This window comes from Orbicella faveolata, unplaced genomic scaffold, assembly GCF_042242905.1.
Source record: "Orbicella faveolata isolate gen_17 unplaced genomic scaffold, um_ofav_v1 contig_26, whole genome shotgun sequence".
NCBI classification, from domain to species: domain Eukaryota; kingdom Metazoa; phylum Cnidaria; class Anthozoa; order Scleractinia; family Merulinidae; genus Orbicella; species Orbicella faveolata.
The window spans coordinates 20557159-20563704 of NW_028301554.1; positions in this window are offsets into that span (position 1 = coordinate 20557159).

The following is a 6546-nucleotide window of genomic DNA, read 5'->3' on the forward strand; positions in this document are numbered from 1 at the left end:
ACGAAATTATTTCAACGAGTTTTGTCGGACTTTCAGAATCTTTTTATTGTCGAGGGAAGGACGAAAAATTGGAAATACGAATACTAAAGTTACTTTTATTCAAGACCAGGTCGCTGAAGAAAAGAAAAACATGAAACTTCACTTCTACACTAGCTTGGCCGTGTTTTCGTTTCAGCCATAAAATTAACTTGTAAGCGGCTGTGTCCTGTCGTACGGTTTGTGCTTCAGAATGGAAAAAAAATGTTTCTAGCAATTTAATATGTCCTAAACTAGAAGTTTAGATGTTAGTGCTCGCTTTGGTATAGAGAGGGTGTTTTCTAATAAATGATTCATTCATCAAGTTTTGATGCGCGCAGAAAGTTTTGGGTTGCTCTGGGCGCAGTTACTACCATTCCACAACTTCGAAATTTCTCTTTGCGTTTCAGCCCGTAGATACTCGGTTTGCAATGAAACAATTGCTCTTTGTTTATAAAAGTATTGGTATATAGGCATTTCTACAAAGAATGCGATTCATTTTTGCACTGTTATCTAAACTTATATTTAGGGACAGGATAAGTTAAAGAAACGCTTTTTGTCGCGTAGCGCAAAAGAAACCCATTTGTGGTGGTGACTGTTCAATCTTTTGATACCATTATGCATCCTTAAAGAACTTAGGGCGGTAAATCCATATCAGTTTTAACACATTTCTTTTCAATACCAACTTGCAGTTTTGGTTTAAAAATTTATGAAGTGAGTTGTACTAGAGCTCAGTGTCGTTCATGCAGTTCACAATTGACACGCGACACGGGGCAATTGACGTATATTTGTGTAGAGGGGGATAAACCGATGAGTCTGTGCACTACGTTTATTTTTTCTTTCCCCACCCAATTATTTGTGCATTTCAACTATACAACTTCGCTCACAAATTCACATGGAATATTCGTTAGTCTTTCGGAAATTTTCTGGTACATGTGAAAATAAAGAACTTGCTGCCTTCTTTAAGTAAGCTAAAATGCTACATAAGCCCTCCACCTCCTTTCAAACGTTTTGAAATAAGAACGTGCCCCCAGGAAGCGCTGGAGAGGCTTAATATTGGGTTTGCGGCGCTGAAAGTTCTGTAGGAAAATTAGTTACCTAACGCGCGCAAGGGTTTCACGTTTAGTATGGGTAATCAAATGGTGACAACTAAACTTAGGAAATAATTTCCAGCGCGTTTTGCCAAAATTCTAATGGCCATAATACAGTGGAACTCCGTTAATACGGTCACCAGCGGGTCATGAAAATTTGGCCGTAATAACGGGGTAGGGTCAAAATTTCATCACTGGCCAAATTGAGTGAAGTATTAACAGATATATCACAAATGCATTTCAAAACAACTATTCTTTAATTAGCACCCAGAATGCAGGTATAATTTTTTTTTTAAAAAAAAGATTGAAACCGAAATCAGTACATACAATGGAAAGATGAACATAACTGGTTTGGGCGGCTGTATAAACGAGGGAAAATTATAAAGGAATGGACAGCCTGTGATTTCAGAATGTGGCCGTCTGCCGTATTAACGGGGTGGCGCATTAACCGGGTTTTCCAATAGGAAAATGACAAAACAAAGTGGCGTAATAAGGAGGTGACCGTATCAACGAGGTGTCTATAAGGCGGGGTTCTACTGTAGTATAATAAGTAAGTGAAATTATTTCTTAATTTCACTAGTATACCATTTGATTACCTTTTAATATCAAGGGTGACAAATTACGCTTTCAATTATGAGTTTCTGATGGGATTGTATTTTGTATTGCGAAATTTCGCGCCAAATGTTGCCATGGCAATTTCATTATTCCACATTTGAACTGAAATCTGGCGCCAAAATTAAGTAGTAATTTGTCACCCATGATATCAAACGTTAAAATTTGATGCGATTGCATGGATTTTTTTTCGTGCAATTTGTTATGGAACTTAGGTTAGACTCCTGCAATAGCCCAAATCGGTCTGTATGGTAGTCATGTTAATAATTACAGACATTCATTTGTACAGTCCAACGGCCGTATTCTGGGGGGGGGGGGGGGGGGTGCTCTCATAGATGGCCTCTGTTAAAGTGGCTAGCAACTGTTATCAGTACTTTCCAGGACTTGTAGTAACCGATTGACCAATATTACCACCCGTGCAGCTGCTGCAAAGGAAAGACAAAGGTGATGAGGATCAACGGGAAGAGTCAGGAGAAGGTTGCAGTAGATGGGTAAGATATCGGCGAAATTGAGGAGTTTAATTATCTGGGGGCTACCATTTGTAAGGAGGGAGGAGGAATGAAAGATCTGAAAAACAGGCTGTCCAAGGCGAGAGGCACATTTGCCAGACTCAAAAGAATATGGAACTCAAGGAACATCATGAAGAGGACCAAGCTTAGACTGTTTAAAACCTTAGTTGTACCGGTGCTACTGTATGGATGTGAGACATGGAAGATGAACATGGGAGATGACCAACGAATAGATGTGTTTCACAACAAATGCCTCAGGAGGATTCTCAAAATAAAATGGCAAGATCACGTTACCACTAGAGAGCTCCTTGAGACGGCAGAGACGAAGTTCCTTAGTGAAGAGGTTAAGAGGAGAAGATGGAAGATGATAGGGCATGTCCTACGACAAAACAGAAACAGCCATACCAACATAGCCCTATCATGGACACCTGAAGGAAAAAGGAAGAGAGGAAGGCCTAAGACCACCTGGCGAAGAACAGTTGAGAGAGAGAGGAACAGCGCAGGATGGCGTACATGGGATGAGGCAAGAGCTGCTGCAGCCAACAGAGAAAATTGGAGGCATTCTGTGGAGGCCTTATGTGCCACGAGGCACAAAGAAGCTAAGTAGTAGTAAGTAGTAGCAGCTGCTGCTGCATTGATGGTTTCATTAAAGTTCTTAATAATTGTGATTAAGTTGCGATCATCTTCATGAACAAGTAGGTGACCAAAGCGTCAGTATGACTTCTTTAATGTACCCTTAATTTTGACTCTAAACGCTTAGAACTGAAAGACGAGCTGAGTGACCGGTACTCCTATTCATTAATATCCAGTGTTGTTATGTTTACACTTAGACGAGTACTAAGATACATGATGTTTTTCCCAGCTTAACCTTTTGATCCCTTTTTACATGAAATTTGTTTTCAGGCTATTGCGACATGTAAGGAAATATCCGGACTCTCACATCTTGGGAAGTCGGTAGGAGTTTTGAGAAAGGCGTGAAACTGCAAACATTCTTTACGAATGATTATGCGTCCTCGGGACTTCTGGTAGCTTTAAACGGCCATCCACACACATCTGAGAGCTTGGAAAGGGGAAGTGTTTTAACTGAAAATTCGACTGAATTGTTGACACGTTAAGCAAAGAAAGCGTAAAATTGTGTCACTGGTAAAAACGTTTTCTTACTGAGGGTTTCATTGAAGCTGAGATTCTATCTTATCAAAGAGAAAAGCTCTGTTACAACACCAAGAATGGTTATAGTGAGTATATATATATAGCTGTTTGGAGAAACGTTCTTATTTCAGTGTAGCGTGCACGACTATGCCTAAACGTATGGGTATGGGCATCGTTGCTTGATCGAAATTCAGTGTCTCATCGCGATGAAGGAAGAAATCGCAAAAACTGTATGATCAGAATTCACTATTTCCGCCTCTATCCTCATAATAGTGACATGATGCCCTTTCGGCACTGACGCGCACGCTCTCGCGCTTTTGCAAGGAAATTATTTTCAACAGCTGTAAAGAATCCAGACGCTGGTCTCTCAGTTTCTGTGTGCGTGCATGTGTGCAGGTAAGTGTTTGAATGTTTCCTGCAAAAACGGTGCCGAGATAGACAGCTTAGAGATCCCATGTCTAAAACTGATTTTCGTGGGATCTGGCCCACGATCTGTATCTATAAGTTACCTAACCTGGCGCAAAAACCTTTGTATTTAGTAGGCACCGTCCTTAAGTCCAAAAAAAGTTGTTTTTGGTGATTACAGGAGAAAAGTGATTATTATACCGAACACTAACACTAATCCCGCCCTCAATGGGGTCTTGAGTATACTCTATTTTGTATTGCCTCTCCGTTCAACCAACCCAAAGTTTCCATGTTTTTGTGAGGGAAACAAGTGCTTTAATATTCCTGAAGATATTTGTTTGAACCATACACACAATACGTTTCTCAGGAGCGAGGGGTGCGGACAGGGGCGTCCTTATAAATGTAATAGGCTGTACTACGTAAAGAAAGCTGCATTTTTCATTGACCCTATTTTAGCACTTGGAAGTTGTTATAACTGAAAAGTGATGTCTTTGACGCCATTTTGTGTTATCGAATTTTAATTTGATCAAAGTGTATATTTATCACCACCCAAACGCGCAGAAAAGCCCTCTGAAGCTCCATGGTCCTTGTGCCACTTGTGACATCATCACTTTTCACCACAGGACAGATAGCTGATAAAAGAGTAAAAGGTCTGGGAAAGCGTCCGTAAGGAAGCTCGATGGGAGGAATCGTCCTAGGGATTCAGAGAATAAACCTTCGACTTTGTCCTTTGAAATTCGAAGAACAACACTTTTCCTTTAAAAAATGTTAATTTTACTGTACCTTAAAGCAGAAACCCTCCCAACGCACAAAAAGAGGAGTAATTTAAAAAATTAAAAGCTACGGCTAAACAAAACTTATAGATATCCCTGGGGGGGGGGGGGGGGGGGCTCAAATTTTTCCTTTGTCCCACACTCGCGACATGCTGAACATTTCACTTTCATGAGAACAAAAATATTGAATTTGTTGTTAAATTATCAGTTTATTGTTGAATTATCAGTTTATTTTTATTCCAAAAGAGAAACAATTTTACTTGTTGTTTTTGCTTACAGTTTTCAAATTGTGTTAAACTTGTAATGCGACATTCCCAGGGGCCATTGTTCATTGTTTCATCATGAACTATGCTAATTCTACTCCACCAATTGGCACGTTTTTTTTTTTTGGCAAAATGTGAATAGTAATTCTGGCTGCTGTCGTCCACGTTTTGGTCTGATTTACGAGCTTTACAACAAGAAATTCTACAGATTCTTTAGCTCCAAGGGAGTTCTTTCACCCAGGGTAAGCTCATGGTAGCAAAGACTCAAGCATTTTTTCTTCAACTTTAAAGCTTACTGGACAACTTCTGAACTTTTCCCGAGTGAAGATGAAAAACGATAACTTCAATCTGATTGCTGTTGAAGCAAGCTGGAAATTTGACCGTGGTGGCAATTCATTATAGCCAGAGGTAAACAAACTCCTCTTTCTTTTTTATGATATTGGATCAGTAATGATATAAATGAAGTCCAAATGATGTTCTTAACGATGCAAATTGTGAATTGAATAAGAGTCTGACAAGATTTCCGTTGACACCATATTTAATTATGTGTACAATTTTGTAAGCCTCGTTCTGCTCATGGTAGCTACAGTACATCTCTTGACAAGAAAAACATGCAAAAACTGCAAGTTATGATCGTCTAAAGTCACCAGTACCACCATTCCTTTTTTCAACAATGTTGGGAAATAAAAAGATGCCATTGGAAGGGATTGGAGAGTTCTACATCAGTAGCGACCGCTGAAGGAGAGGTGCGAATGGGGCCAAATTAATATTCAAGCAAGGACCTATCAGCTAAAACCAGACCCAAAAAGTCTAGTGGCCCGGAACATACCAAAAATAACCTTTTTCGCTACATAAAAACAATTTATAAACTTGAAATGAGTAACAGAGTTCCAGGCAGGTTTTGCATCCACCTGAGCTTTCGTTATTCATCACTGACGTGTCTGTCACAACCTTAAAAAAGACTGGAGTAATTCTTTGCCGGAAATGGGGAGCAAAAAATCAAGGGATCGCGAAAGAAATTGGACACATGTTTGTCAAAGAAACGAGGGAGCCCAGTCCAAAAAAAAAGCCTTTGCCAAAATTTCCCTCCCCCAAATCCTAAAAAAAGACGTTACAAAATCAGTTTGTAACCCCTAGAAGTCCTCAGATTTCAAATATAATCTTGGCACCCTCCATCACATCATTGTACATTTGAGTAACCCCGCCTGGGAAGTCTAGTGGTCTGGTGTGGCATGTAATCTTTTAAACTGCTCCCTGTCTGTCGTTGCGTTCGTCGCTGCCTTAACGTTGGTCAGTAACGTAGCTTTAGGTTTGTTAAATACTGATTAAGTTGCAGTTACACTACCAACTGATCGGGGATCGGGTTGTATTCAACTTTGCATGGCCCTGGAAGGATAAAATTCACTCTTTCTGAAAATAATTTTTTGCTTAAAATATTCTCCCTAGTTGTCTACCGCTAGAAAACATCTGGTGGACCAAGGGTGACATTCCCACCCAATATGATTGTTAGAATATAAATCACGAAGGGCTGTATATTTCGTGGTAAAGCTTAAGGATCAAGCAACCCTAAGAAGAAACGAAAACCACCTCAGCATCTTAAAGGCGTTAAGTCACTTCAGTATACGGAGTAATAGTTTCAAACTCCTTTCAAACAACCGGTAAAAGAGCTCTAAATTACTCTTGCTTTCTCGCACGCGATACATGGTGTCACATGAGCGCGCACTTAAAT